General features: G+C 36.0%; 1 pseudogene; it reads right to left on the bottom strand.

Moving 5' to 3' along the window:
• Positions 1-9,241: 9,241 nt before the first annotated feature.
• Positions 9,242-10,028, bottom strand: Nsa2-ps9 (NSA2 ribosome biogenesis factor, pseudogene 9; annotated as a pseudogene).
• Between the last annotated feature and the right edge of the window lie 214 nt (positions 10,029-10,242).

The raw sequence follows: 10,242 nt of genomic DNA, 5'->3' as shown, positions 1-10,242 counted from the left end.
CAAATAAATATAAAGACATACAGTAAAATACAATCAGATAGGTGAAGGATAGGAACAGAATCATCCAATACCTGAAAAGAGAAATAGAAACAATAAAGAAAACACAAATTGAGGAAATCTTGGAGATGGAACACCTAGAAAGGAGAATAGGAATTACAGACATAAGCATTATCAATGGAATACAAGAGATAGAAGAAAGAATCACAGGGATAGAAGACACAAGAGAAGAAGTCAATTCATCAGTCAAAGAAAATGCAAAATATAAAACATATTCATGACAAAAAATCCAAGTTATTTGAAATACTGTGAAAATGTCAAACCTATGAATGAGAGTAATAGACAAATGAAAAAATTCGCAGCTCAAAAGCCCAAAAAGCATCTTCAACAAAATTATAGAAGAAAAATTTCCCTAACCTAAAGAAAGGTATGCCTATATATGTACAAGGTGTCTATATAACACCAATTAGATTGGACCAAAAAATGCTCCCATTACATAATAATCAAAAGAGTAGATTTACAAAACAAAGAATATTAAAATCTGCAAGGGAAGAAAGGCCAAGTAATATATGAAGACAGATGTGTCAGAATTACACCTGATTTCACTTATGAGAAGCTATTCTAAGGGCCTGGACAGATGTCTTGCAGACCCCAAGAAACAATAGATATCAGCCCAGACTACTATACCAAGCAATACTTTCAAACAAAATAGATGGGGAAAATAGGATATTCCATGAGAAACCCAAAATTAAACAATACCTTTGCACTAACCTAGCCCTACAGAAGATGCTAGAAGGAAAACTCCAAACCAATGAAGCTAACTACACTTAAGAAAACACAAGAAATAATAATTCCATTAAAACTAATAGAAGAGAAACACGCATGCACACGCACAAATACTACCACTACCAAATCAAAAAATAACAGGAAATAAAAATAAATAATTGGTCATTAATATCTATCAACATCAATGGACTAAATTCCTCAGTAAAAAGACACTCAGTGTAACAGATTGGATACATAAACAGAATCCATCTTTCTTCTATATACAAGAAATACATCTCAGTAGCAAAGATAGTCATTACCTCAGAGTAAAGAGCTGGAAAAGGTTTTCCAAGTAAATGGACCTAAGAAACAAACTGGAGTAGCCATTCTATTATCTAAGGAAACAAACTTTCAACCAAAAGTAATATAAAGAGACAGGGATGGACACTTTATACTCATCAAAGAGAAAGTCCACATCTTACTTCTGAACATTTATGACCGCAAATGCAAAGACACCCCTACTCATAAAAGAAACATTACTATAGCTTAAGTCACATATCAGATCACATACATTAATAATGAGAAAATTCAACATCCTACTCTCATAAATGGACAGGTTATTGAGACAGAGAACTAAATAGAGAAAGAGTGTAATTAACAAAGGTGGTAGTTCAAAAAGACCTAACAGATATCTGTGGAACATGTCAACCAAACACAAAAGAATACACTATCTTCTTAGCACCTCATAGAAACTTCTCTAAAACTGACCATATGATCAATTACAAAACATGCCTCAATAAATCCAAGAAGATTTAAATAACCCTTTGCATATTATAAGATCACCATGAATAAAAACTGGACTTAAACAACAACAGAAACAACAGAAAGCCTACAAACTTAAGGGAAGGGAACAACCCTTCACTCAATGATCACTAAATCAGGGAAGAAATAATGAAAGAAATTGAAGACTTTCTAGAATTCAATGTAGATGAGGGCCCAACACACTCAAACTTATGGAGAATATGAAAGCAATATTAATAGGAAAAGCTCATAACACTAAGTGCCTTCAAAAAGAAATTCAAGAGGTCTCAGACTAATGAATTTAAAGTACACTTGAAAGCTCTATTAAAAAAATAGAAGCAAATACATGAAAGAGTAGAAGGTATAAAATAATCAAAATCAGTGCTGAAACTGATTAGAAACATAGAGAACATTACAAAAATCAATGGAACCAAGAGCAGGTTCTTTGGGAAAATAAACAAGATAGACAAATCTTTTTCCAAATTAACTAAAGTCAGAGAGGTAGTATTCAAGTTAACATGATCAGAAATGAAAACAGAGACACAACAAGGGACATTGAGGAAATTCAAACAATCATTAGCTCTTACTTCAAAAGCCTGTACCCCACAAAATTGGAAAATCAAAATGAAATGGATGATTTTTTAGACAGATACAAATGACTGAAGTTAAATCAACATCAGATAAACTATCTAAATAGTCCTATAACTGCTAAGGAAATAGGGGCAGGCCCAGTGCCAGATACTTTTAGCACAGAATTCTAACATTCAAAGAACAGCTAATATCAACAATGCTCAAGCTATTCCACAAAATAGAAAGGGAAAGAATATTACCTAATTTTTTATGAAGCCACAGTCACTCTGATACCAAAACCATACAAAGATTCAGCAAAGAACAATAATTTCACATCAATTTCCTTTATGAACATTGATGCAAAAATATTCAATACTAAGAACCTAAGAACACATCAAAGATATTATCCACCATGATCAGATAGACTTCATTACATGGGTTCAGTAGTGGTTTAATATATGAAATCCATCAAGGTAATCCACCATATAAACAAACTCAAAGAAAAAATTGCATATCACCTCATTTAATGCTGAAAATCCTTTTACAAAACTTAAAAACCCCTTCATGTTGAAAGTCTTGGAGAGATAAGGGATAAACATGATAAAGGCAAATACAGCAAGCCAAATAGCCAACATTAAATTAAATGGAGAGAAACTTAAAGCAAGTTCACTTGATTTGAGGACAAGGCAAGGCTGTCCATTCTTTCCCTGTCTCTTTAATATAGTACTTGAAATTCTATCTAAAGGAACAAGACAACTAAAGGAGATCAAGGCAATATGAATTGTAAAGGAAGAAGTCAAAGTATCACCATTTATAGATGATAGAAAAGCATACATAAGTGACCCCAAAATTTCTACCAGAGAATTCCTAAAGCTAATAAATGATTTTAGCAAAGTGGATGCATACAAAACTAACTCAAAAAATAAAAAATCAATAGCCCTACTTCAGTAGCCCTCCTCTATTAACAATAAACAGGCTGAGAAAGAAGTTAGGGAAAAATAACCTACAAAAAGTCAAAAATAATATAAAATATCTTGATGTAACTCTATCCAAACATGTGCTTGGTTAGTGAAAGGCCTGTCTGACAAGAACTTCAAATGTCTGAAGAAAGAAATTGAGGAAGATATCAGAAGATGGAAACATTCCCATGCTCATGGATCAGTAGTATTAACATAGTAAAAATGGATCTTACTAAAAATGTCTACAGATTCAATGCAACCTCCATTAAAATTTCAACATTTCTTTAGATCTTTAAAGGACAATTCTCAACTTCATACAGAAAAACAAGAAAGTCTTTGACAAAACCCAACACCCTAAACAATCATGCCCAATAAAAACCTTTTGGGAGTATCACAATCTCTGACTTTAAGCTGTTCTATAGAGCAATAATAATAAAAATTGCATGACATTGGTATAGAAATAGACAGGCTGTCCAATGGAATCAAATCAAAGACCCATAAATAAACTCATCCCCCTATGGACACAATTTTTGACAAAGAAGTCAAAACCATACAATAGGAAAGGAGAACATTTTTATCAAATGGTGCTGGTCTAACTTTATGTCTTCATGTAGAAGAATGCAATTAGATTGATGTTTATCACCCAGCACAAAACTCACTTCCATGTAGGTCAAAGATCTCAACATAAAACAAAATGTAGTAAATCTGATAGAACAGAGAGTGGGGCATAGCATTGAACTCACTGGTATAGGAGACAACTTTCTGAACAGAACACAAGTGGCCCAGGTACTAATACCAACAATTAATAAATGTGACTTCATGAAACTAAAATTTTCCTAGGTCACTGTAATTAGGATAAAATGACTGGGAAAGAATCTTTACCAGCAATATATCTGAAATATACAAAGAAATCAAGAAGTTAAGCACTAACAAACCAAATAACCCAATTAAAAATGGGATATAGAACTAAAAAGACAATCCTTAACAAAGCAATCTCTAATGGCCAAGAAACACTTAAAGAAATGTTCATCATCCTAGTCACTGGAGAAATGTACATCAAAGGACTCTGAGATTTCACCTTATACCCAGCAGTATGTTTAAGTTTCAAAAATTTAAACAACAACACATGCTGGCAAGAACTTGGAGCAAGAGAAAAACATTCCAACATTGCTGATGGGAACATGAACTTGTTTAACCACTGTGGAAACCAATTTGGTGGTTTCTCAGAAAACTGGGAATAGTTCTATCTCAAGACCTAGCTTTATCACTCCTGGTTAGATATCTTCCACCCTCTCACAAGAACACCTTCTCGATTATTTTCATAGCAGCTTAACTCACAATAGCCAGAAACTAGAAACAACCTTCTTGTCCCTCAAATGAAGAATGATGTAGAAAATGTGGTTCATTTGCACAGTGAAGTACTACTTACTTAGTTATTAAAAACAAGAACTTCATAAATTTCACAGGAAAATGGATGAAACTAGAAAATAGCATCTTGAGTAAGGTAACCCAGATCCAAAAGGACATGCGTGATGTATACTCACTTATAAGTGGATATTAGCTTTAAGTACAGGATAGTCATACTACCATCAACAGACCCCAAAAAGCCAAATAACAAGGAGAGTCCAGGGAGGATAGTTGAATTTTTCTCCAAAGGGGAAATAAACTAGATATCTAGGTTGACAGAGGAAGAGTACTAGGAGGGAGAGAGAGAGAATGAGGAGGGGAACTGGGCAGGGGATCAGATGTAGGTAGAACATGGGAGCGAAAGGGGTAATTTGTGATTGTGAGGGTACAATATATTGGATGTACCAGAGGCCTGGGGAGTTTGGAGCTCCCAGGGTATCTATGGGGGTGACTCCAGCTGAGACTCAAAGGGGTGGGGGTATTTGGTCCTGAAGTGGCCACTTCTTGTAGCCAGGCAGGACTCCCAGTGGAGGGATAATTACCAAAATGTCTCCTGACTATAAGATGTACATGGATAAATACAGCAGAAACAGGTGGAATGGCCAACCAATGACTGTCCCAAATTGAGAACCATGCCATGGGAAAGAAACAATCCCTATTGATATTAATGATATTCTGCTATGCTTACAGACAGGACCCTAGCATAACTGTCCTCTCAGAGGCTCTATCCAGTAGCCAATGGAAAGAGATGCAGAGAACAAATGGAGCTCCAGGAGTCTTATATATAAGTATTGGGGAAAAAAGGACCCAGAGAAGACAGGAACTCCATAGGAAGACAAACAGACTCAAATAACCTGGACGCTTGGGCTCTCAGAGACTGAATCACCCACTGAAGAGCAAACATGGACCAGACATAGGGTCCTCTGCACATAGGTAGGTAGCAGATGAGTAGCTTGGTCTCCATGTTGGCCTCACAACAAGAGGAGCAGGAGCTGTCCCTTAGTCTGTTGCCTGCCTGCCTGCCTGCCTGCCTGCCTGCCTGCCTGCCTGCCTGCCTGCCTGCCTGTGGATTGTGCCCCCCTTATGGACATTCTGTCTGTACTCAGTGGGAGAGAATGAGCCTAATCCTGCAGCAATTTAATATGCTAGAGTTGAGGTGGACTGTGGGAGGATAATAGTTAGAGGATTCTGCCCCTTCTCAAAGGAGAAGACAAGGGAGGAATAAGGGGAAGGTATGAGTGAGGATGTAAAGAGATAAAAAGGGGGGCTGATATTAGGATGTGAAATAAATTAATACATTTAATAAGAGAAATAAAATAAATTTATGAAGAGAAAGTATGTATTGTATTTATTATAATATGGGTAACAGCTTAATGTTTTTCATTGGATTATAAAAATGGATTGGTGGAAAGTCTATGGCAGACCAACTAACAAAATAATACTTGTCATAATTTCCCAAACCTGACAAATCATTAGCCCCAACAGAAATATTAAAATATCTTCAAACTACAAAAAGTATCAATACAAACATAGATACACATCATAATGAAGACTGTTACAGCCATGTTAACAAACAGCAAGGTTATCAATAAAAGTGAAGAGAGGAGCAGCTAACTTTTCAATAAAACATTGAAATTCATTAAAAGTCAATGGCATGCAATTAAAAAAGTAAAACAGAATATTTTCAATAATAAATATATATTCTGTAATAATATTATTAAGTAATGTGGAAAAATAAGGACTAGTCCACTAAAAAACAACAATAAAGAGTAGAAAGAGATGGCTTAAAGACTCACATTCAAAAGTAAAATCTAGGTTTTGTGTGGGTAACCACAACTGCCCTCATTATTTACTGATGTTGATGGACACTTCATGTCTAGTAGAAGTCCCAGCTAAGAGAGAATCATTCCAATTTTGAAGTTAGGTTTGCCATATTCTAGAGTGTCTCCACATCTATGGACATATGTACAGCACTAAATGGGCCAGTGGGTTGCATATACATTTTTAAAAAGATGTGAATTTGGGATGGAGACACGTTGAATGGAAAGAAAAGAAGAGGAAATTTAGAGAAAGACATAGGTAGATATGGTCAATTTTCATTATACACATGCATCGATTTCTCAAAAAAACTAGGAAGAAAAATGAAAGAGAAATCTCTAAAGGCCAGATAGTTTACAATTCCCCTTGAAAGTGTTGCAAGTAAGAAAGAAGAGTCACTCAAAAGGTGAAATAAATATCTACACAATTTTAGTAAATAGTTGTTGTTTTCATAATACTGTCTTATGTCTTATGCCTGTATACTTCATTTATTTTTGATGTAGGAGAAAATAGTAGAAGATAGTCAACAACAATAAATTGTTCTAGATATTGGAGTTAACAGAAATGTGGCAAAAGTATTTAAAACATACCAATAAACGATTTGCAAATCTGTAAGTTGATGGATAGGACATACATAGGAACTTCTGTAATCTCCACAGGAAAAACTGAAAATAATTAGAAAACAGGCATCCTCTGAGGTGGGTGTTGGAGGAAAAGCACTGAAACTTCAGCTCAAAGAAAGACAATGTTAGAAAATGGAATACAGTAAAATAGAGAGAAGTCTTCCTAAAGTAGTAAATCCCCAAAGGGGGTGTTAGGCATCAAGTGTAGAAAGAGTGCAACTATAGAGGGTGGTATGCAGACTCAAGTATGAAGGCTCAATGAATTTTTGCAAATTTAGAGAACAGTAGGGAGAGACTAAGTGAAAAGTTTTGTGACTTATGAAGCAGCAGTCACCAAAGGATGGGGAATGAAAAGCTCAGAAAATGTAACAATGGACTCATAATGGAGCAGATTTTAGTCCAACTACTAAAGATTCCAGTGGTACATTTAACATATATGTCCTTGAAATACCATCTTTTCATAGAGTTGGCGGAAGAATAGAAAGACAAAGTTTTCTAAATCTACATGGCATTAATTTTCATAAAAGAACTCTTCTAACTGATGAAATGATGAAGAAAAACTCAAAAGGGCAGCAATATCCATGGACAAACTAAAATACTTCTGAGACAAGTTCAACAACACATGAAAAATATCATTCACTGTGACCAAGTAGACCCCATTCCAGGGATTCAGGAATGTTCTAACACATGCAAAGCAGTAAGTGGAATATATATAACTAGACTCAAAGCATAAATTATAATCATCACAGTAGATGTTTTAATAAAGGCTTTATACAAACTCTTAAATCTCTTCATAGTTAGAAGATACAGGCCTGGTGGAGTACATTTTTAATTCCATCACTAGAGAAGTGGCGGTGGAATTATCTCTGAAAATTTGAAGTCAGCCTGATCTACACAGTGGAGTGCAAGCCAATCAGGGCTTCATAAGGAGATCCTATTTAAAGGTAAATGGGGAGTAGGCGTAGGATGAGGAGGAGAAGGAGAAGGAGGAGGAGAGGGGGGAGGAAGAGGAGGAGAAGAACAAGAAGAGGACTGGGAGGAGGGGTAAGAGAAATGGGAGGAGGAGGAAGAGAAATGGAAAGAGGGGGAAGAGGAGGAAGAAGGGAAAGGAAGGGGAACACCAAAAGGAGAAAGAGAAGAGGAAGAGGAAGAAAAATAAGTAGAAGGAGGAAGAGCAGGAGAGGAGGAGGAGGAGCAGGAGGAGGAGAAGGAGGAGGAGAAGGAGGAGGAGGAGGAGGAGGAGAAGGAGGAGGAGGAGGAAGAAGAAGAAGAAGAGGAAGAAGAAGAAACACTAAGTAGCATTGATAGCTAAGAAACCTATAACCAACATCACACAAGATGAGGAAAAACTCTGAGCATGTCTTCTAAAGTCCTATCAGTCCTAGCTAGCTAGAACAATAATAAAGGAGAACAAAGAAGCAGGAATACAAAAAAGCAATGAAGAGACCAAATCATCCATACATTTAAGAAACTCCAAAGAACCCTTGAGAAGTTACTTTTTTTGTAACTTTAAAAAATTCTTTTATGGAAGTTCAGATGTTGGTAGTTCATTTCCAATGAGTATACCATTTGGCCAGGAACCTTTCTTTTTAAAATTTTAGATTATAATATAATTACAGAAATTCTCTCTCTCACTTTGAGCATCCAAAGTCAGCAACTTTGCTACACAACTATAATAAAGAGAAACAAATTGAGATAACAGTTTTATTCATAATAGCTTCAGAAAAGTAAAATGCGTATGAATAAATATAAGCAAAAATAGAAAAGTTTTGTTATTTTCTTACAAGCAATATAACTACCCCATGATCCAGTTCTGTTCTTTTGGATATATATACAAAGGAATCCAAGCCAACACAAGTGTATATATGTATCCATGCAGAGGAACAAGTATATCAATGTACTGAAGCAATATTACAGTGACCAAATTTTGTGATCAACCCTGAAAAAGTAACTCCTGTTTGTCTAATGTAATTATTGTTTTGGAGACTTACTGCAGAATAAGTTCACCCCTTCTAGTTCTTTCTAAACTCTCGCTATGTGGGGTGAATTAGCTGTTCTGGCCCAAATTTCTCTACATGATGAATTATGTATGTATGTATGTATGTATGTATGTATGTATGTATGTATGTATGTATGTTAAATTGGACAGTGTTTTATTTTCCTTTACAATTTAACAAATACTTCTTGATGACTGCACATGGGGTAAGACTGCTTGGTAGTTCAGAAAGATCACAGTGATGGTGTTTTCCTGACATTGGGTAGTCTTTGGTAGTGAGTGAAATGACTTGTATGATGTCACTGTCAAACCAGCAAGATTGCATTTATGCACCCACTGATTTAGGATTGTTGGTAACTTGAGCATACTTTCTCCAAATAACATTGCCTCCTGTGTCACAAGGCCCAGCTCCCTCACAATCACTTCAATAACTGTACCTTTGGTGATCACACCCAGGGTTGTATATAATGGTGATGATGGATTCTTTTTCATACCTAGTATAGGCAGGCAAAAGGTAGCTTTCAGCTCATGGTGTGTGACAAGGGCTTTTTTAAAACATAGGCCAATTGAACTAATGAACCTTTCATATTTAGGTGGTTTTCTTGTAAAAAATCATCACCAACAGAGCAGACTTTTCTAACTATTCTCTTCCAGGCCTTCTTTTTTTCTTTTTCCTCTTTGAATAACTTCCAATAGTTCTGCTTCAACCTGGGCACAAACTTTGGGTAGAGCGACCTCCCATATCCCCACGTTTTCTTTTTGTTTCTGCTTAATCATGTTGGAAAGTACTTTTGCTCCCAACTGTCCCAACAGACAGGCTGGGACTGCTCCCTGTGGAGTCTTCTCATCATCCTTCTGCTTGGTCTTTCTTTTTTCATGCATCTTTTGTATTTTCTCAGCATGATGCTGTTTATGGTAGAGCTTAGCCTTCAGGCCAATCTTTTGATTGTTTGTTTGTTTATTCGTTTGTTTGTTGGCCTTCTTTGAATGTTCATGGGCCTCCTGACCTTCTTTCTTTCTCCTTTTCTCATAGTAGTCCAAATGATAGCCATATTGTTTGCAGTGCAATTCAATATATTCATTTTGTGGCATGATGACAGTCAAGGAGCAGCCATCAGAGACGTCCTGGGTTCCAAAAAACGTCTTAATTGCTGGGTGACATTGGCCCACAAGCTTACTTCGCTTAGGCTGGAATAGGAAAGCGACTTGTTTATTTTGACTTCTCTCAGCCTCTTATTGTATTTCTCTGCTTTGCCTTTAACTAACTCTGGCAATTTGTTCTAATCTTCTGGTTCCTTCTCTTTCT

Source organism: Rattus norvegicus, chromosome 4 (genome assembly GCF_021556685.1).
Source record: "Rattus norvegicus strain SHRSP/BbbUtx chromosome 4, alternate assembly SHRSP_T2T, whole genome shotgun sequence".
Taxonomy (NCBI): Eukaryota; Metazoa; Chordata; class Mammalia; order Rodentia; family Muridae; genus Rattus; species Rattus norvegicus.
The sequence above is the reverse complement of the archived record's forward strand: the minus strand, read 5'-3'. Positions and strand labels throughout refer to the sequence as shown.